The 22074-nt window shown below is 38.6% G+C and overlaps 1 pseudogene; it reads left to right on the plus strand.

Annotated features, from left to right (window-relative positions):
* Positions 1–3065: 3065 nt before the first annotated feature.
* On the plus strand, positions 3066–3972 carry LOC127094504 (phosphoenolpyruvate/phosphate translocator 2, chloroplastic-like; annotated as a pseudogene).
* Positions 3973–22074: the final 18102 nt, after the last annotated feature.

Consider the following 22074-nt stretch of genomic DNA (forward strand, 5'->3'; position numbering starts at 1 on the left):
CATGGAATTATCACGTCGATGTGAGGTAACAAGAAATCATCTTTAGGGCTAGCTCTGTTCAGATCCCGGTAGTCGACACACATCCATACCTTTCCATCCTTCTTAGGTACCGAAACGATATTTGCAACCCATGGCGGATAATTTGTAACCGCTAGAAACCCTGCATCTAACTGTTTTTGCACTTCTTCCTTTATCTTAACAACCATCTCTGGTCTTGTTCTTCTGAGCTTCTGCTTGACCGGAGGACAATCCTCTTTGAGAGGCAAACGGTGTACCACAATGTCTGTGTCAAGCCCTGGCATGTCCTGATAGGACCAAGCGAAGATGTCAACATACTCTTGCAGCAATTCAATCAGCCCCTTCTTTACATTAACTTCCAAAGCAGCCCCTATCTTGATTTCTCTCTTGGCGTCCTCGGTGCCGAGATTAATCACTTCAACAGACTCTTGATGCGGTTGAATGACCCTTTCCTCCTGTTTTAATAACCTGGCAAGTTCTTCAGAGAGTTCACAGTCTTCATCACCCTCTTTTTCAGCTTGAAAGATTGGATTTTCAAAGTCGAAGCGAGCCATAGCAAAACTGTTATCAATACGATTCGGTGACGTACATCTGCATGAGTGATGGTATGTGCTTATGAGTGTGAACAAGAAATGGAAACTAAACAAAATATTGCCAAATGTATATATATATATATATATATATATATATATATATATATATTTTTTTTTTTTTTTTTTTGAAAACTGCAAAAATAGAAAGACTCTGAACAAAATTTTTGAATGCAAAAAGACGTCCTTTATTTATGATAAAAAATGCAGGTATCCACATAGATGAGCCCTACAATGAGTCATCACGCCCTGGGCGAAACGTAAGACTTGGATATGCATGAATAAACAAAGAAAATTACTCTTTAAGAATAGTGACTTGGATAATCTCTTCAGAAGACCAGTTGCGGAGAACTTCACCCGGGACCCTTGGACGCACCCAGTTGTCAATGTCGCAATCACTATCCCCATCTTATTTGTTGATTGCAAAGACCTGGCCGTACTGAATGATGCCATCACTGGAGAAAGTAATCATCCCCTGACGAGTCTGAGGCGTTGAAGTTGTAGAAGCCAATGTCGGCTGATACCCAAATCCAAACTTGTCTTCCTTTACAGGTAAATCCACCAGACGTCCCCAACCGGGAGCAACACCTGAATTTACCAAGGCCTGTGCCTGCTTGAAGGACGACAAAGATGCACCTGCTTCAACCTCTTCCACTGGAGCTGCATCCTTGACTTGAACTGCCTCAAAGGCCTGACACAGGGTCTCATGAATCTCACCTTCTACCTCTACATACTTGAATGTAGACAGGTTACTGACCAGAATATCCTCCTCACCACAGACAGTGATAATTCTTCCGTAGACCGGGAACTTGATCTTCTGATGCAAGGTCGAGGAGACTGCCCCAGCATTGTGGATCCAAGGACGAGCCAACAAGCAGCTATACGAAGGACTGATATCCATCACATAGAAGACGGTGTTGAAATTTTATGATCCAATCTGAATTGGCAATTCTACCTCTTCGAACACCGACCTCTTCGAACCATCGAAGGCTATTACCACAAGATCGGAAGGCTTCAAGATCACACCTTCTACATCTAACCTTGACACGACTCTCTTGGATAGCACATTGAGAGAGGAACCTGTATCCACCAGAACATGGGATAGCACAATGTCTTTCCACTCCATCGAGATGTGCAAAGCCTTGTTATGATCGCGTCCAGCTGGCGTCAAGTCAGAATCAGTAAAACCCAACCCGTTGCTTGTATGAACATTTGCAACGATCCCTTCTAGTTGGTTCACTGAGATCTCCTGAGGCACATATGCAGCATTAAGGACCTTCAGAAGTGCCTCCCTGTGTGCCTCCGAACACAGCAGGAGTGAGAGAATAGATGTCTTGGATGGCATCTGAATCAACTGATTGACTACCTTGTAATCGCTTTTCTTTATAATTCTCAAAAGTTCGTCGACATTAGATAAACAGTGTAAGAAAACCCCGACTAGAATCAAGAAGAAGATATAAACCCCTATGTCATACCCTGATTTTGGTCCTAAATTTTTTCCATCAATCATTCACTTTCTCTCCTCCTCATGACCATTTCATCTGATCACGAATCTATCCACCTACACTGATTGTTTAGACAATGCCGCTACTTGCCATTCCATGACTATTAGAGTTTTACCTCTCTATTTGGGCTTTAGATGTTTGTTATATTTTGACAGAATCAGTTGGAATGTCATGACTTTCATTCTCATGTCCAATTTCGATCCATATTTTGTCTCCCTCATAAAACATTATTCGTCTTTTATTACAATTATTCATCCATGTGACCATTCATTTTTCCTTGGCATATTTTTTTGTTCTCACCCACTCTTTTAATGAATTCCCATGTAAAGTACAAAACATTACATTAGGTCATCATCCATATTCGTTTTCTCATTCATTCATAATTCAAAGAAATTCTATACGTATTTCTTCATTCACATTTATATTCTCCATTTTCACATTCGAGATTCAACATTTCATATTCATAATTTTCATTCATATTTCTTCATTACATTGGAAATTTTTCATTCATGTCCAAGAATTTCCACATCCTCATTCATATTTTGTTTATTTCATTCATTTATTCAATCATGGTCCACCATTTACATAGCATATGACTAATTCATCATACACAAGGTCTCTAAAATGCAAAGAAAGATTTTTTAAATTGCTACAAGAAACACCAATTTTTCATTTATATCAATGTCATATTCATTACAAATCAATAGTGGTCCAAAACATACATGATTTACAAAAATGGCACTCAAGTTTTAATTACAAGGAGGAAATTGCCAACTTCGATCATAATAAACCTTGGAAAGCTGAGAAGGGAGAGTGAGCGTGCCAAGAAAGCTCTTAGTAGCCAGCACCAGATCCATGTGGAAGTTGAATCACTTTTTTGATGGAGTTGATTTCTCTGAGCCACCTACCCATGCTCGATTTGTAGAGTTGAACAATGATTTGTTCAGAATCAATGGAAGACGCTGGATTACAGAAGAATCAAATTGATGAGATTGTTCTTGTTGGTGGAAGCACTAGGATTCCAAAAGTACAACAACTTGTGAAGGATTTCTTTGAAGGAAAGGAACCAAACAAGGGTGTTAACCCTGCTGAAGCAGTTGACGTAGATGACCAAGTCAACTAGTATGTGGACTTAGACACATCCTCCTGCAATAACAATGCGACAACTCCTATACAAGAGACGAGCATTACAAATGATACAATAAATTAGTTGTTGGTCATTAACACTGAACCAACTCAACCTTCTGGTTTTGTTCAATCTTTACAACTTGGTTTCGTCTTTGCTACTTGGTATCTCTTGAATATTTACTTCGACATTTACAATAAACAGGTTCTAAAAGTCTATCCATTTCCGGCAACAGTTACAACATTTCAATTTGGCTTTGCTTCATTGGTGATTAATTTGATCTGGATTTTGAATCTACATCCAAGGCCAAACATTAGAAGATCACAGTTTGCAGCAATTCTTGCACTGGTTATGGCTCATACATTGGGAAACCTGTTGACCAACATCAGTCTTGGCAAGGTTTTGACTAATGAAGAGGAAGCTTTGGACAATATCAATCTCTATTCAGTTATAACCATCATTTCCTTTTTCTTTTTGGTACCATGTGCTATATTTTTAGATGGTTTCAAGTTTACTCCTTCGTACCTGAAATATGCGGCAAGCCAAGGATTGAATGTTAGAGAGTTATGCATAAGATCAGTTTTGGCTGCATTCTGCTTCCATGCATACCAGCAGGTTTCATATGGGATATTAGAGAAAGTGTCCCCTGTGACACACTCAGTAGGAAATTGTGTGAAAGCGTGTGGTTGTCATAGTCTCTTCTACTATCTTCCTCCAACTCCTACACAAGTAACGTGCAAACGACATTAGTTTATAACCATTCCGGAAAGGGACTTACCCAGAGAAAAAACTTACGGCCATGGAAGTCTCCGGTAATGCGGCATATAGAACTTTTGATTCCACGAGTCCTGCTAATATCATTGGCATTAAAGTGCAAAAATCAGAGAAGTTTTGTATAAAGAACTAGAAAAGCTGTGATAAAAAGATGAAAATAGAGAGCAGGAACAATGTTCAAGCAGCATAGAGAGGAGATTTAGTATATCGCCTGTAAGAAGATCTTCAGATACCTCCACATTACACAACGCAAGAAACAACATCAGTACTAGCTCTAAGCCTGCAAAAATGGTGTTTGTTCCTGCTACTGTTACATCACTTGTAATGGATAAAAGTAATAATAGTGATTGTGGAGAATCTGCAGCAGCAACAACTGGGACAAAGAGGACTACAGTTAGGAGAAATGTTGGTGCGGCTTCACCGCATTCTCAATCTCCTGCAAAAGCTAATGGGAGTGCAACAATTCAGCAGCAACAACTATTGCTTAGTCGCAATTCCTCGAGGAAAAAAGATGAATCACCATACAGAAGAAATCCATTGAGTGAGCTTGAATCTAACTCCATTGCTTTTCCACATTCAGCAACCAATTATAACAACAGCACAAGGATTCAGTGGATAAGCAGTAGCTTTCTCAGGCGTAGCAGTACTAATTATAGTCAGCAAATTTAACAAAACCATTATTGTTAATCTTGAATGATGTTTGGCCTAACTCAGAAGATTTGGCACCCCATGCCAGTTGAATCCGCTCGATCATGGTCCTGCAGTGGCCCTTTTCCATCATTTTGCACAATTGAATCACAAAAACTTATACATGCTTGATAAAAAATCTTGTTCACGAGATAGTGAGAGGTTGTAAGGGTTCGCCGCTAGCATTTCAGGTCATCGCTGGATCACTTTGTCAGCAGCCTTTCGAGAAGTGGCAAAACATGAAGGAGTTTTTACAGAGTCAGTCCATTCTGGAATTTAATAGTACTACTACTAACTTGCTTTCCTTCAACAAAGTTTGGATATATTGGAGGATATCAATCAGAAGGAGTGCTTCATGGATATGGGACTTTTTCCTGAAGACCAGAGGATTCCTGTTACCGTCCTCATCGATATGTGAGCTGAACTGCATGACTTAGACAAAGACAGTACAAAAGCAATGGCCATTGTCCATGATTTAATCACCAGGAATTTGATTAATCTCATAGCTACAAGGAAAGTTGCAACAGAAGCCTCAAAGTTGCAAGAAAATTCACTGCAGTAAAATCATAACAACTCGGTAAGACGGTAAAAATTAACAAATAACCCAAAAAGGGATCAAGACGAATTCAAGGTAAGAAAGTGCATGGATCGTATTACCTTTTCCAGATCAAATACCAATTGAGACAGACAAGTTGTGAGCACCCTAAAGGACTTCCAAAGGATACCCTTTTGATCTCCATAGCCAAATCCAAAACCCTAACAGGGTGAGTATAAAAGGGGGCGGATACTGTAGAAAAAAGGGGGAGGTGAGATAGCGGCGACGATAAAAACCCTAACGAAACATAAAAAAGGAGCGCTCGGAGGAGTTGAAGAGGACGTATTACCTGGTCGTCAAAGTTTGTTGATCAATCCCATTGCAAGAGGTGAGTCTTCATCTCTGACCTCTATTGCATTCTTATTTCGTGATGCACCTCCCTTCAGGGCCAATCGAATGTATGGGTTTCGTTTGTTGCCAAATCTTTATGTTGTTCTTCGCCTTTTCCAAATGGATTTTGTTCCTGTTGGGAAGAACGGATTGCATTTTGTATTGAGAGAAGTTTTATTTGGTTTGAGAGAGGAAGAAGAGTCATTCAATTTTACAGCTTTTATCTTTCCACTCCTAGCATTTTTGTATTCTTCATTTTTCCTTGGGAAGATGACGTGTGTGCCGTCACCATTTACTCAGTCCCTTCGGTTGTCCCACCTAGCTTCTTCCCAAGGTGACTGATAGCTAGCCATCAGCGTGTTTCCCTATTCCACCGCCCAAATCCAGCGGTTTATTTGTTTTATTTATTTGTTTATTGTTTTTCCCTCTCTGAGTATTTAGGTTTCGTTGGCCAAAGCCTAGTACAAGGCAACTCATGGCCGGGTGGAGAGGGAGATAGTTCACCTCCTCTTTAGTCCTGGGTTCGATACCTGGGTGTGTTATGTTGGTTCTTCAACATTTTGATTTTCTCATATTTTCTTTAATTCTCACACTTAATTATATTGTCTTACTACTTAACTAACGTGTTTCTATTTATCTATTTTTTATTGTTATTTTTTAAATATAACTTAGGTGATTATTCTTTCTTGGGGATTTATGTGAATTATTATACATATGCTTATTACTTCGTTTGTGTAAATTATTTTTTTTATGTATGGGGTATGTTCCAATCATGACAAATCATATCAATTTCATTGAAAAAAAACCATTCAAAAGATGACGTTAAACATCACCTAATTCTCGATTCGACGTCGAGTCCCCATACCCTTGTAAGTCGATTGCTTTTGACCAACACCTCAAACACTCACATTAATCCTTCTATTCAAACGTATTTCTTTATTAAAATTTGAAGAAAAACATTATTCTGGATGGAATATCCAGTTATAATCCCGAATATTAGGCTCAAGCTGTAAGAGCCTGCAAGCCATAAATATTCGTCTTCTCTCCAAAACACATGTAAATATCTCAAACCATCTTCTTAATAAAATTTGAAGAAAAAGATTATTTTGGCTGGAGTATCTAGTTATAATCCTGAATATTAGGTTCAAGCTGTAAGAGCTTGCAAGCCATAAATATTCGTCTTCCCTCCAAAACATTCGTAAATATTCGAACCATTTTCTTAGCAATATTGGAAAGAAACAGACAGCCTGGGTGGAATATCCAGACGTAGTCCCGAGTATTAGGCCCAAGCTGTAAGAGCTTGCAAGTCACAAGTACTCGTCTTTCAAACTTCAAAATACTTAATTCCTACCTTAACACTTTTTCAATAAAGATGGAAATGGAACATGGTGTATACCGTGCACTCCTGAGATTAAGATTCGAGGCGGATGCCTCGCCTATCTTAGCTCTCGCCATCGTTTAAAATTGTCAATGCGGTTTCTTCAAATCCTTTTTCAATCAAACCTCAAAACACTTAATTCTTATTAAACATTTTTTCAAATAAGATGGAAATGGAACGTGGTGGATACAACACACTCCTAAGACTAGGATTCGATATGGATATCTCGCTCATCCAAGTTCTCGTCATTACTCAAAAATACATCCAACCAATCAAACTTTTTTTCGCCGCCGTGCGATTAATCAAAAAATCTTTTTTCATAAACGAAAGACATATTGTCTTAAGGTGATGCAAAACAATGTTTCGGCCACGATTATTGAGTCGAGATAAGTGACGTTTTTCCGAATGTTGATTTGTAAATCCATTCGATGTGTGGTATACGTCCGCTCCTCATCTGTTTTGGGTAAAACAATGTTTTCTTCGATTAATACAATGTAGCTTTCGCTAAAATCGACCAACAAACAAACATTTTCTATCCAGAACTACGTAAGCCTTGATTTCTCTGTTGAGAGACGTAGGAGCAGGATTTATAAATCTTGTCAGGCCCACTAATAAAAAACTTAGGTTTAGTCCTTCGTAAAAAATCCAAAAACATTCTCCTCTCTTCTATTCTTTCTTTCCCACTTAATAACTTGAAAAGCCTAACATTTCAAACTAACATTAACGCACACAACTAACCTAATGGTTCCCGTTGAGTACAATGGACGTGAGGGGTGCTAATACCTTCCCCTTGCGTAATCGACTCCCGAACCCTGATTTGGTTGCGACGACCATAATCATTGTCGTTTTGTTGTGGGTTTTATCGATATTTCCCCTTTCCTTTTTAGGAATAAATAAAGTTTGGTGGCGAATCTGTTTAGTCCATCATACGAGCGTGCGATCGCGCTTCGCTTAAGTCGTGTTCTCATTTTTTTGAGGTGCGACAGATGGCGACTCTGCTGGGGACAATTTAACTCCCTAAGTGAGTCAAGCCTAGTTAGGACGTTTGTGTGCCTTTGTTTGTTTACCTGTGTGGCTTTTTCTTTATTGTTTTTCTATATTTATTGTCATGTTGATATAAATCTGTTGTATTGGTTCGATTTGCTTTGGGACTTAGAGATACTCTGATTGCAAACCTTGTGGGAAAGACTTTTTACCCGAGTCTCGAGTAAAAACATAAGATAGGACGAGGTTGAGTAGTGCGGGTCCGTGAGATGAATTTCTTGTTGGGTCGGTGCGAGAACCTTACTTAGAGTTGATTCTTGAGAGGATGTTGTCGCTCGGCAAGTAAGTTGTCGTAAGCTTCGATATTTTCTTTAGGATCCATGACTCTGAGAGCCATTTGTAGAACCTTAGTTCTTTGTCCAACTAGGAAGGATGGTTGCGTAGCATGGGTCTGCGAGTTGAATTTCTCATTGGATCGATGCGAGAACCTCACTTAGAGTAGATTCTTTAGATGGAGTTGATGCCCAGCAAGTAAGTTGCCGCAGGTAGCAAACAGTCTAATGGATCCATGACTCTAGGAACTTTTTTTGAAACCTTAGATCATACCTGGTGAGAACCATGTTCTAAACGAAGCAATCAGGCTTATCTACGCCTTAAGCCTATTGAACTTACACAAAAATATGCATCACATCCACATACATTGCATCAACATCATAAAAAGAAAGCTCTTAGTTGTCTCTTATTTGTTTCAGGAATTGAGAACTTGAAAATGACAACTCCAAGGAGACACACTTTCACGCTTAAGTACAAGGAACCTAAGTTGGACACTCTGAAGGGTTTGATCTCTGATTTGACTCTCAGCAGACGTGATGAGTTCGGAGAAAACTATGGGAAAATTTTGAGCCTTCTAACTAAGAAAGTTGATTATGGAATTATCGGCTCTTTGGCACAATATTATGATCCACCCCTGCGCTGTTTCACATTCGTTGATTTCCAACTAGCTCCTACTTTGGAAGAAGTTGAGAGAATCGTGGGTCTCAAATTGAAGGATTTCGATTCATTTCCAAAGCTCGAAGAAGAGGTCGGCCCAAAGAAGATAACTTCAGCCCTAAGTATCAATGTCCCGACTGTTCGAGATAATTGGGTTGAAAAAGGGGGTTGCGAAGGTTTTTCCGCGACGTTTTTGGAAGATTTAGCTCTGAAGTTCAAGAAAAGTGGAAATTGGAATGCATTCTATGTTGTGTTGGATTTATTGATCCATGGGATTGTGCTCTTTCCAAATGTTGAAAAATTTGTGGGTCGGGTAGCCATAGAAGTCTTTCTCTCTGGCAATCCAGTACCATTTCTCTTAGCTGACATTTACCATGCCCTTCACACTCGACATGAAAAGAGGGGTGGAACTTTGTTGTGCTGTGCTCCTTTGCTTTATACTTGGTTCATGCAACACATGCCTGAAGAAGGCCCTTTTGTGGCAAAAGAACTTAAGTCTCCTAAAAAATTAGCTTCTCTCACTCCAAGTTCCATCAGATGGTATATCCGAGAGTGGAAAACCCCAGACATTATAGTCAGCTGTGGAGAATTTACTAATGTACCGTTGTTAGGTACCAAGGGTTGCATCAACTATAACCCTATGTTATCTCGAATACAACACGGTTACTCCATGGATGGTCCTCCTGACGCAAAGGACCTACAACCATTTGTGCTCTTTGACATCCAAGCAAGCAATCCTAATGTAAGAGCAGTACGAAAGGCTTGGTTAAAGGTTGTTAGGAAGGGTAAAGAGTTTGGAAAAAGAAACATTCTCGCCAGAGAACCTTACACTCGATGGGTGAAAGAAAGAGTTGGGGAAATCCATTTGCCATTTATCTTAAAGGCTTCATCCTTTCCCAAAGCTCCTGAGCCCAAACCCATACTCCCTGAGGACATGGAGAAACTCACTACTAAGGTTAAGGAGCTCGAATTGGAGAATACTGAATTACGGATTCAGATGAACCGAGTTATCTTGGAAAATCAGAATTTGAAGGAGGAACGTAAAGGGAAAGCCCAAGAACTTGAGGATAGTAACAAAAGAGCCAGGCTGTTGGAAGACCAGAAGGATGATCTTGATCATATCCTTATAGGTTCCACATCAGTGATCCGAACCAGGAAGGAAGAACTCAAGAAAGCTGAGTATATGATCTATGAGTTAGGGAGGATGTTGGATAAATCCCTTATGGATAAGAAAGAAATTAAGCTCGACTTTGAGGCACAGATCCGTGAACTGAGGGACACTCTGAAGAAATGCAAGGAAAAGTTGTCTCGCGAGATACTCCAAAAGGAAGAAGCTGAAAGAAACTGTCACCATCTCAGGTACCAGTTGGAAGAAGCTACTAGGAGGTTTGCAGTTTTGGAGAGCCAAAAAGGTGATGCAGCCTACTTGCTCCTAAAGAATGATTGTGTGTACTGGAAAAGGTTGTATAGAGAGGCTAGAGCAACCTTAGATGAGGATCAACAAGTCATCAAGAAACTCCAAGAGCTCTATGTTGAATGGAATGGCAAGTTCCGCAACTTAGCTAGGTTTGTTAACCTCAATATGTTGGAACTCCCAGAAAAACTCCAGGAAGCGGATTGGTGTATGTGTCCAAAAAACACGCCTCCTCAAGTTTTCAACTTCGTCAAGTTTATCAAGAAAATGATGAAGGAGCTCACCATAGATCTGGCTACGATCATAAGAGCTGAGATAGAGCTTAAGTTTACTTGTACTTGAATTTAAATTGTTGGTGTTTAAATCTTTTTGTATTCGAATCATGTGTACTTGAAGTTAAATCCTTTTGTATTCGAATTTAATTTTAATTAATGGAAGTTGTTATTTTGGGTCTCAATTATTACGTGTTGTTCTTATTTAATATATTCTAACATTGCTGGAATAAATAATAAAGATAACTAAGAGCTATGCACAAAATTCACCCAAAACATGCACTCATGTCATTCTTCAAACAAAAAACTCATTTATGTGTCTTCTTCAGTTCCACACTGAGTCCTCAACACCACTACTACACCAGAGCCAGTGCTTGTCAAAGAATGGCAAATCAAGAACAAGAATTAGAGAGAGTAAGCTCAAAACTCGAAGACTTACGAGGAAGCATGGGTCAAGTCATGGAGATACTACAGGTCATTAGGGCCAAGTTGGACACACAAACGACGTTTGTTTCAGAAATCGTCGGTCCTACCATTGAACCCCAACCTACAAGGACAGTACAAACCACTTGGCCAACCTATGGTTTACCTCCCGGTTTCACACCTCCAGTTGAAGGCGCCCCTGGTTTTGTACAATCCACTCAACAGACGGTTCCTCTACCAGCTATCAATGAAACTCATCTAGTGGTCCACACGTTCGCACTACCCCTTGTCCGTGCACAGGTGCAACCTTATTTTGGAAATATTAAACGTTTATCACATACGGAAATATCACATCAATTAATATTTGGAAATGTTTTTACGCCAAAGAAGTACAGTCTTGGTAACCAAATACAATACAAAAGAGAAGGAAAATGAACATCCTATGGATCCCTAGAAGCAATCGTCCAAAGCCTTCGAGACCGGAAGATAAGTTGCACGAAGCCTCTTCACCTCCCTCTCATAGGCTGCCTCCATATCTGCCTTCTCTTTGGCGAGTCGATCATACTTCCTCTTCCAAAACTTGGAAGACTAAGGAAGTAGAGAAGTCAATGCGTCATCAGGATCATCAATAATCTGGTGCCTAAGGAACTCTATCAAAGTATCCTTCTCTCTGATCTGCTGAAGCAACTCCTCTCGTTCACGGATCCAAGCACGCGAACAGTCTTCGTCTCTCAACTCCTCTACTCCTTGGCTAGGGAGGGTTAAAGGCCCAGCCACAACCAAAGGTGTGGGTCTTGGATACTCATAAGGCATGAGGTACTCGAAAGCTCTCCTCCTAACCCAAGAGGTATAGGGTTCCAAAGCGATACAGTTCTTCGGACCTAGCTCCTTCCTTCCTTTCTTATGGATCTTGCGCCAAGCGCGGACCATCCTGCCCTTCAAGCCTTGGGGATATTTACCCTCCTGAAAGAACACCCCCTCTAACAGAATTTTATTGGGTTTATCCTTTAGGGGGAACCCAAGCTGACGACGTGCCAAAATAAGGTTGTAGTTAATTCCACCGCATGTACCAAGAAGAGGTACATTGGAGAATTCACCACAAGAGTCGATAATTTTGCACACCATCATATACACGGTTGTACCAAAAGATATCATCATTAGTGAGAGACATAAGTCTCGAGGACCACCGTAGACATCCTTTGTTCTCCTTGAAGGCGAGCGTCTGAGGCTAGTGCAAAATAAACCACTTGTACAACAGAGGCAAACAATACACAATGGTACCACCGCCCTTTGCATTCCTCATATGCAAAGAGAAATAAGTGTCACCCAACAGAGTAGGAATGGGATTAAGAGTAGAGAAAATCCTAATGGCGTTCACATCCACAAACTTGTCGATGTTGGGGAATAACACTAGCCCATAGATGAGAAGTACAAATATGGCCTCAAAGGCATCCTCACTCATGGCCTTACCAAACATAGTAGCTTGATCAATGAGGAAATCAGAAGGGAGACCTTGAATTCCACCTTTGGTAGTCATATGAGCACCAATAATAGATTCATCTATACGCAACAGACCAGCAATCTCTTGAGAAGAAGGAACTCTCTCCAAGCCACTGAACGGCAACTGGTCTAGGATAGGTATGCCCACAAGATAGGCATACTCCTCAAGCGTGGGCAAAAGTTGGAAATCCAGAAAAGTGAAGCAACGGTACAAGGGATCATAGAACTGCACCAACACACTCATTAGACCTTCATCCACTTGAGTAGCCAGAATAGACAGAAGCTTCCCATGACGAGCCTTGAATTCCAAGGATCTAATACATAGGATGTCAAACTCCTTAACTCTTTCAAGTCGGGTTCTCTGAAACTGTACTTCTTCGTATTCCTTCTTTGCTTATCCATGTCTGAAAATTTGCAAATAGAACTCTTAAGTTTCTTGAAATTTTTCTCATTGTTGATGATATGGATGTGTATGAATGCATGAATGCATGGATGCAACAATCACACTCAAGGATCAAGCAAATTACACCACACAAAGGTCATGGGATGGATCAAGTCATCCTTAATATCAATTGTCCATTTTGGTGGATTATGGTTTACACCTTATCAACACCCAAGTTCCGTTGATATTAAGGATACACAAGAACAGATCAACCACGAATCAAGGGTTTGTTGCGAGTCACGAGCATGGAGTCTTGGTTAAGAACCACCCAAATGGAGTGTACTATGGTTAAACATGACAATCATGTTCTACAAGAGGTTCCCATAGTTATCATCCCATCTTTCGGATATTATCGGATAAACGACTACTCGTATTCCAAAAATATTCTCAAGAGAGACTCTTATAAGTGTAGTATCGCGTAACAATCGTATCAAATCTTACACTTGAACGATCTTCGCACTACGTCCTAAAAATAGGCCAAGATGGGCGTGGTAAACTAAGGTCCTTGGCTTCTAAGGCATATATTGGAAAGAGTAATGCCTAACCACGACTACTCGTTTGACATTATTGATCCCAACATAACCTCCACCAAGTGAATGGGCTTGCAAGTCAACTTGCTAAGGAATAACTCCACACAAGTCAACAAGACTATGCCATTCTCCTATCCTAAGTGCACTCGAGTTCGGGTATAGAACTCATATCACGAAGATCACCAAGCATACAAGGAATTAATATTCAAACAATTCAATCATTACATACAATACAGTAATCCCAAATTGCACAAAAATATGTCACAAAGCAATATACCATAAAATACAACAAATATGAAAAGTAGGCAAAACCCACTAGGCAAATGATAGTCCCCAGCAGAGTCGCCACTTTTCTGTAGCGGGGTATTCGTTACCATTAGAGATATTGACTAAATCCAAGGTAAACCATACAAGTCGAGTCGCCACCGCACTTCTATTTATCCAAAGGAAAGAAAGCGAACAAAAACCTAAAATTTTTATCGAATAAAAAACTAGTAAAAATGTCAGAGATCTGGGTAAGGGGGTTGGTTATGCAATGGGAAGGTTTTAAGCACCCAAAAGATCCTAAGTACTCCTAGGGAGCCCTTTTCATAAGTGTTGTTATAGTCTAAAGGGTGTAGGTATATCTAAAGTACTATTTACTAAAAGGTAGGTTAAAAGAAAATGACTCACAAGGATGTCGCATCCACTGCCTACGTATCTCATCTGAGTATGAGAATCAGAGTCTTCGTAACTCGGCTACCTATGGGTTAAAGAGAAGTGTTCTTGGTAAGACGTCGAGTCTTATGCCTACGTATATCATCTGGAATGAGAATCAAAGAAAAACGTAGTTCGGCTAACTACGGGAACAAGGGTCTCGATTGCAACTAGGGCAAGAGAAAGGGAAGGTCTCGATCGCAGCGAGGGCGAGAGAAAAGAATCGCAGCAAGGGCGAAAGTAAACAAGGATTAGTTGTTAGTCGTCAGTCAAACTCGGCAAGACATCGCATATCGTGCCTACGTATCTCATCTGAATATGAGAATCAGAGTTGTCATAGTTCGACTATACTAGGGTTTAAGGATTTCCATCTGAACATGGACTTACAAAAGGGGACACCAGTTGTGTCAAAGGAAAGTGGGCAATGCGTTCACGTCCTAGCAGTAGGTGTCGCAGCTCGCTGAATCGAGTCTTAGGCAGTTACCTCTTTGCAATAGAACGGATTGACATGCCACAAGATTGGAGACGCACGGAAGGTCTAAAAGTGGGGAAGCTCTGCTCTATAGTTGTCATGCAATATGGACCTATGTGTTAGGATTTACAAAGGGGAACATCTACCTAATGTTAGCATGCAAAGAATAAGGGAATTCTACCTATGTTATCATACAAAGGGTTCTACCTAATGGGTGCTACCTAAACGGAACAAGAGTCGACGGATGGAGCGCGGAAAGGAGTTACGGATAAGGGTAGATGGCAATGCCGGAGGCAATCGACTCACGGGTAGATGGCGATGCCTGAGGAAATCGACCTACAAGAGGATGGATGAATGTGGGTTGGTTCTGTTAAGTTTTGAAAATGATTACTCGACGTCGGATCGAGCTTTTGATCTTATTTTGAAATGGTTATCGGATGTTCGTTTTAATTCTTGTATTAACAGGTGAATAAAGAAATAAAGAAATAAATATTATACACTTTATGGGAGAGGGGTACATTTGTTATGAATGGGGATTGTTCATGGCAAACAAACAATAAGAATATATGCCTCATACATCATTCAAGTAGGCAATAGTTATCAATCAGATCGAATAAATAAATAATATATAATCAAACCAAAGAATCAAATAATGGATCATTTAAACAACGCATGGGAGTATGAACATGTTAAATAATCAAGCAATAGAAAGCATGAATGAGAGAAACAAGTATAAAAGATAACAGATGAATCAAACAGATGAAAATATACACACGAAGGGTCCACTGAATAATTTAATCAGGAAATGAGGTAAGGACCAAATAAAATCAAGGTAAAAGGCCTCTAATACATGGCATATGATATGAACAAGGGAGGATCAAAAGATCTCTTCAATTGCCATAAGCAATCCCTAAGTCAAACATCGATCATAAAGAAGTCAATTGAAAATTCAAGTCAACTTAAAAAATAACAAATAAATAGAAAATTAATCAAGAAAATTATGAAAAATTAAACTAAGTAAGGTGGGGTCAGGACATCATCATCCCCTAAAAATATTTTAAAAATAATTAAAATTGGTACGTGACTTAATTAAAGTAAAACATAGGTCAAACCAAAAGTCAATTAATAAGACTAGGTTAGAAATAAATCAAGAATAAATAGTAAATTAATCAAGAAAATTATGAAAAATTAAAATAAATAATATGGGGTCAGAACATCATCATTCCCCAAAAATATTTTAAAAATAATGAAAATTGGTACGTGAATTAATTAAAATAAAACAGAAGTCAAATTAAAAGTCAACCAACCAAACTAGGTCAAAAATAGATCCAAAATAAATTGAAAATGTGAAATAAAATTTCAAGAAAATGTCAGATTGACCATGAGACAGTGGTCAACCTTCATCCCAAAAATGAAATGCTAACAATAATTTTAAGTCATAAAATTAAAATCAATAAAAAAAGTGTGTTAAAATGGACCATTTAGAATAAACAATTAAAATAAAATTTTAATATTGAAAAAATACGAAAATAAAAATTATATAAAATTAAATAAAATGTTAAGAAAAGTGAAAAATATTTTTGGGTAATTTTATGGATGAAGAAAATATTTTAAATAAGAAAAAGAAATATGAAAATGGAAGGATTAATGGTGATGAACATGGTAAGCAAGCGTAGATATATCAAAACATGGTCATGGAAGAGATGATTACCTAATGGAAAATAGAAGTAAAATGGAATATGAGATGTGATGAAGCTTTTCCTCCTTATCACGAAATTCCAATGCTCCTTTAGGGTTAGGGTTTCAGCTTCTTAAATAGGGTGGATTAGGTGTTCTCATGGGCTTTTTAATAAGTGATTTATCCATAAGAATAAAAGTGTGAAGTGAGGTGTAAAATGTTGTTATTTTGGGCCAAACTTAAGTGAATGGATGTTCAATGCATGGACAAAAGAGGTAAAAAAAAACGTGACTGGTTTGTGCAGCATGCTTAGAAAATCTGATTGGGCCAGCCAGGCCCAAAATCTGGCTAGAAAATCAAGTCATGGTGCCCACTTTAAATGAATGTATCTGTTAAACCATGGATCCAAATGAGATGATTCCAAAAGTATTTGAAAGAGGATATGGCAAGGCACAATTTTTGTGAAGAAAGTATTTTCAAATAATGCCTTGAAGTGCAAGAAAACTGGCCAAGAAAGTATTTTCAAAGAGTATTGACAAATAATGCCTTGAAGTGCAAGAAAACTGGCTAAGTGTCCTAAAAAATGTCTCACTTTGACTAAGCATAACTTTCTCAATTCTAATCCAAATAGAGAAAACTTTATATCTCTAGAAAGCTTGGAACAAGAGGAACAACTTTCATGTTGGAGAAATGTTCAAATGGCGCTTTTATCTTGATGCAATTTCACATGTTAAATGATGAATCCATGATCCTACATGTTTTAGCGTTTTGTGAATGCAGTAGAGGATGCACTTCTGATCCATGTTGATGTAGTCATAAGAGTTTGATGCAGGGCGGTGATGGATGGTGCCCAGAATGATCTTCAACCATACATGGAGATTCTGATGAAGTTCTTTGTTTTTAGAGTTTTTGCCTTCAGCGTTCTGTTGAAAGATGGTAAGGGAGATTTCCTGGGACAAGTACTTTGCCATAAGGTTGATGTTGTAGGTTCTTCTTCCCCCTGTCTTCTCCATGTTCAGAAGGGAGGCTATTGATTTCTCAATGATGAGTATTTTGACTCCCAGAACATGAGAGACGATGTAGTGATCATCTGAGTCTACGAAGCACCAGAACTCCTTTACCAGATAAGTGTGCACAGGGTCATAGAGTCTCTGGAAGTAGGTTTCCCATCCTTGCATTCTTAGTTCCTCAGTGAGGTCTATGCCATTGCACTTAATTTTATCAAAATCTACCAGTGATTCGCACAATACTTCAAGCATATCAAAGGGCGTGACAAGATGAATGTGAGGTTCACGGTCTAGAATGTGTGGTTCTTTGTAGATTGGGGTGGAGACAACACCGGTTGTAGAAGTTGTTTGTTGAGAAGAAATGGGCGTTTGATTAGTTGATTCCATCTGCTGAGAATAGTTGTAGGCAGATTGTTGTTGAGCATCCATGAAGAAATTTAATGAACTTGTTTGAAGGATGAAAAACTTTGATGAAGAACTAATGAAGATGGTGAACTTGAGAGAGAGAAGGGGGTTTGTGTAGGGCGTGAGTGTAAAAGTGTGAGATTGTGATAAGTGAAAAATATAAATACACAAAGAGATGCATGAAAAACGACAGCGTTAGAGGCAGTTGAGAAGTTATGAAATTAATGGTGCATATTAACCAAGTTTACACGCCTAGGGGAGACATGATTACAACCCATGATGGAAGTCTAATCCCCAAATCAACACACTGCTCGAGGAGATCTCAAGGGTCTGTCTCTTGATTTCTGCTAGACAACTGTCTAGAAGATCCAAAGTCAGACGCATGATGCCCCACGTGTTGATCTATATAGTCTTCAGGAATACCAAGGGATTGGATCATGAGGATTTCTAATTCAGATGACTCCTAACTGGTAGAAGTATCAGTGTCAGATCCAGATACCAGATGTTTATTTCAGAGCCTTATTTTACTATTTCAGAGAAGCACATTTGGTTATTCTGGGTAAATTTTGATTTTTTAAATGTTTTAGAATAAATGAGAATCTGTCTTCAGCAAGGGATTTAGTGAAAATATCAGCCCATTGATGGTCTGTATCAATAAATTGTAAGGATATTACCCCTTTTTGAACATAGTCTCTGATAAAATGATGTTTTATTTCTATGTGCTTAGCTCTAGAATGCAAGATATGGTTCTTACTTAAACATTGGCAGCAGTATTATCACAGAAGATAGGAACGTTACTCTCAAAGATCTGAAGGTCTTCTAGTTGATTTTTCATCCAGAGCATCTGAGTTGTGCAAAGTGAAGCTGATATATATTTTGCTTCTGCAGTAGACAGGGCGATGGTTGACCGTCTTTTGTTGACCCACGATATGAGATTATATCCCGAGAACTGACAGTTCCCAGATGTACTTTTACATTCCATTATGTCCCCTGCATAATCTACATCGAAATAAATAAAGAGCCTATCATACCACGATAGAGCTTCTAACAAACCTTCAGGCTAACTTCTTCTTTCTCCAGAATGCAGGTTGGATGCATGGGTGTCTTGGCAGGTTTGCATTCTACCATTTCGAATTTCTTCAGAATGTCTTTCATGTATTTACTTTGATATACATAAGTAGCTTCTGAAGCTTGATTGATTTGAATTCCCAGAAATAACTTTAGTTCTTGCATTAAGCTCATATCAAATTCTGCCTGCATCAGCTCAGAGAATTCTTGACACACAGAGGGTTTAGTTGAACCAAAAATAATGTCATCAACATATATCAGGCATATCATGAGTTCATTTATAATGTTTTTACAGAAGAGTGTAGACTCAACCTTTCCTCTAATAAAGTCATGTTCCATGAGAAAGTTGCTTAGTCTTTCATACCAAGCTCTAGGAGCTTGTCTTAGACCATACAATGATTTTTTCAGTTTAAAAATGTGTTCTAGACATTTAGAATTTTCAAAACCTGGAGGTTGATGAACATACACTTCTTCTGATATATAACCATTAAGAAATGTGTTCTTGACATCCATCTGATATAATTTGATGGAATGATTTACAGCGAAGGAAACAAGTAAACGAATGGATTCTAACCTGGTGACTGGAGAAAAGGTTTCATTGTAGTCAATGCCTTCTTGTTGACTGTAACCTTGTGCCACCAGTCGTGCTTTGTTTCTGACTACTTCTCCTTTTTTGTTTAGTTTATTTCTGAATACCCATCTTGTTCCAATAATATGAGTTCCTTTAGGCTTTGGGACAAGATCCCAGACGTCATTCTTTGAGAATTGGTCTAGTTCTTCTTTCATTTCCAGAACCCAGTCATTGTCTTGAAGTGCCTCATCACATGAAGTAGGCTTGATTAGAGATACTAATCCCAGAGGAGTTTCTTCAAATACTTTGAATGTTGACTTGGTTCTGACAAGTTCATCCTTGTTTCCCATAATCAAATCTTCAGAGATGTTAGGGAGATTTCTTTATCTTTTCTAGATAGTTGAGATTTCAGTTGCATCTGGACTTTGTTTCTCAGTTTCTTCTCATGCTTTAGTCTTTTCGTTAAAGCCTACAAGAGTTATCTCCAAATCGGCAAGTTTTTCAACTAGCTTTGACTTTTCAGGGTCAAGCTTATCATCAAATCTAACATGTATTTATTTTTCCATAATTTTGGTTTCTGTGTTGTATACTCTGTAGCCTTTAGAGCGTCCTGAGTATCCTAACATAATACATTTTTGCGATTTTGAGTCAAACTTGTTCATATGTTCTTTAGTATTAAGAATAAAACATGAGCATCCAAAAGGATGGAAGTAAGAAATGTTGGATTTTCTTCCCTTACACAGTTCATATGTAGTCTTCTCCAGAATAGGTCTTATAGAGATTCTATTCTGAATATAACATGATGTATTTTCTGCTTCAGCCCAAAAGTGCTTAGCCACATTTATTTCATTGATCATGGTTCTGGCCATTTCTTGGAGTGTCCTATTCTTCCTTTCTACAACTCCATTTTGTTGTGGAGTTCTAGGGCAGGATAAATCATGGTATATTCCATTAGAATCAAACATTTCTTCAAAGAACATATTTTCAAATTCGCCATCATGATCACTTCTGACTCTGATAATTTTAGAGTCAAATTTGTTTTGCACTTTAGAACAGAAGATAGTGAATTCAAAGTGAGACTCACTCTTGTTCTTTAGGAATTTTACCCATGTCCAACAACTAAAATCATCAACAATGACCAGTCCATACTTCTTTCCATTGACTGGCGTTGTCTTAACAGACCCAAAAAGGTCAATGTGAAGAAGTTCCAGAGGCTTAGAGGTGGAAACAACATTTTTTTTAAAAGATGTTTTAGAAAATTTTCCTTTCTAACATGCCTCACACAGAGCATCTGAAGAAAAATCCATCTTAGGTAGACCTCTGACTAACTCGAGTTTATTTAGCTGAGAGAGTTTTCTCATGCTAATGTGGCCCAAGCGTCTATGTCATACCCATTGCTCTTCGTGAACAGACATCGAACATTTTATATTTTGATCTTTTAGATCTGAAAGATTTATTTTGTAAATGTTGTTTTTCCTCTTGCCAGTGAATAGAATTGTTCCATTATTCTGATTAATTGCTTTACATGTTTTTTGATTGAAGCTTATATCATAACTGTTATCACTTAATTGGCTTATTGATAACAGGGTATGCATTAATCCTTCTACGTATAGAACATCAAATATAGAGGGAAGAGATCCATTACCAATAGTTCTGGAGCCTCTGATTCTACCTTTCTGATTTCCTCCAAAACCTACGAAGCCAGCATCTTTAAGTTCCAGGCTTTGGAACATATGCTTTCTTCCCATCATGTGTCGCGAGCATCCAGAGTCCAGGTACCATGACTGGTGTCTTAACTCTGCTGCATAAGATATCTGCAACATAAATAATCTTATCCTTTGGTACCCAGAATCTTTTGGATCCTTTGTGATTAGTTTTCCCAGAGTTTCTTAGAACTTTGGGTTTTCTAGCATTAGTAAAACGTTGTGTATGTGCATGCGTGTAGTGATAAGAGAAAGGAGATTTGGGTTTGTCATCTGTAGAATATTTATCTTCACTAGGATCATACCCTATTCCTCTTTTATTGTTCTAACTAACTCCATAAATCATGGATGTCATTCTGCTTCTTTCTATCCCATTTTTCAGAAACTTTTGAAAAGATTTTTCATATTTATATATCATTGTGTTAGAAGTTTGTGGGGCTTGAGATAAAGCTTCTTCAAGTTTTAAACATTGTTTATTTGTGGAGTCTCTTTCTTTTATCAGAGTTAGATTTTCATCTTTTAATTCTGATATGAGTTCCTTCAAGCTTATTATTCCTTCGATGGTTCCTTCAAGAACCCTTTTTAGTGCTTTAAATTTTTGTTTAAGTTTCTGATATGAGTTCAAAGATTCAGAAAGGCATGATTCAAGGTCAGAGCGAGAAAGATCAGAAAATACCTCTTCAGGATCATACTCTCCATCTGATGTGTTTCCGGAAGTGGTAGCCATGAATGCAACATTTGCCTGTTCTTCAGATCCACTATCGTCCCAGGTGGCCATGAGTCCCTTCTTGGCTTTAAAGGAGCTTTTCTTGAAACTGTCTCTTCTGAAGCTTTCTTTCTTCAGCTTTGGGCATCTGTTTCTGTAATGACCTGTTTCCTTACATTCATAGCATGTTACCTCTTTGTTTGATTTGCC

Source organism: Lathyrus oleraceus, chromosome 6 (genome assembly GCF_024323335.1).
Source record: "Lathyrus oleraceus cultivar Zhongwan6 chromosome 6, CAAS_Psat_ZW6_1.0, whole genome shotgun sequence".
NCBI classification, from domain to species: Eukaryota; Viridiplantae; Streptophyta; class Magnoliopsida; order Fabales; family Fabaceae; genus Lathyrus; species Lathyrus oleraceus.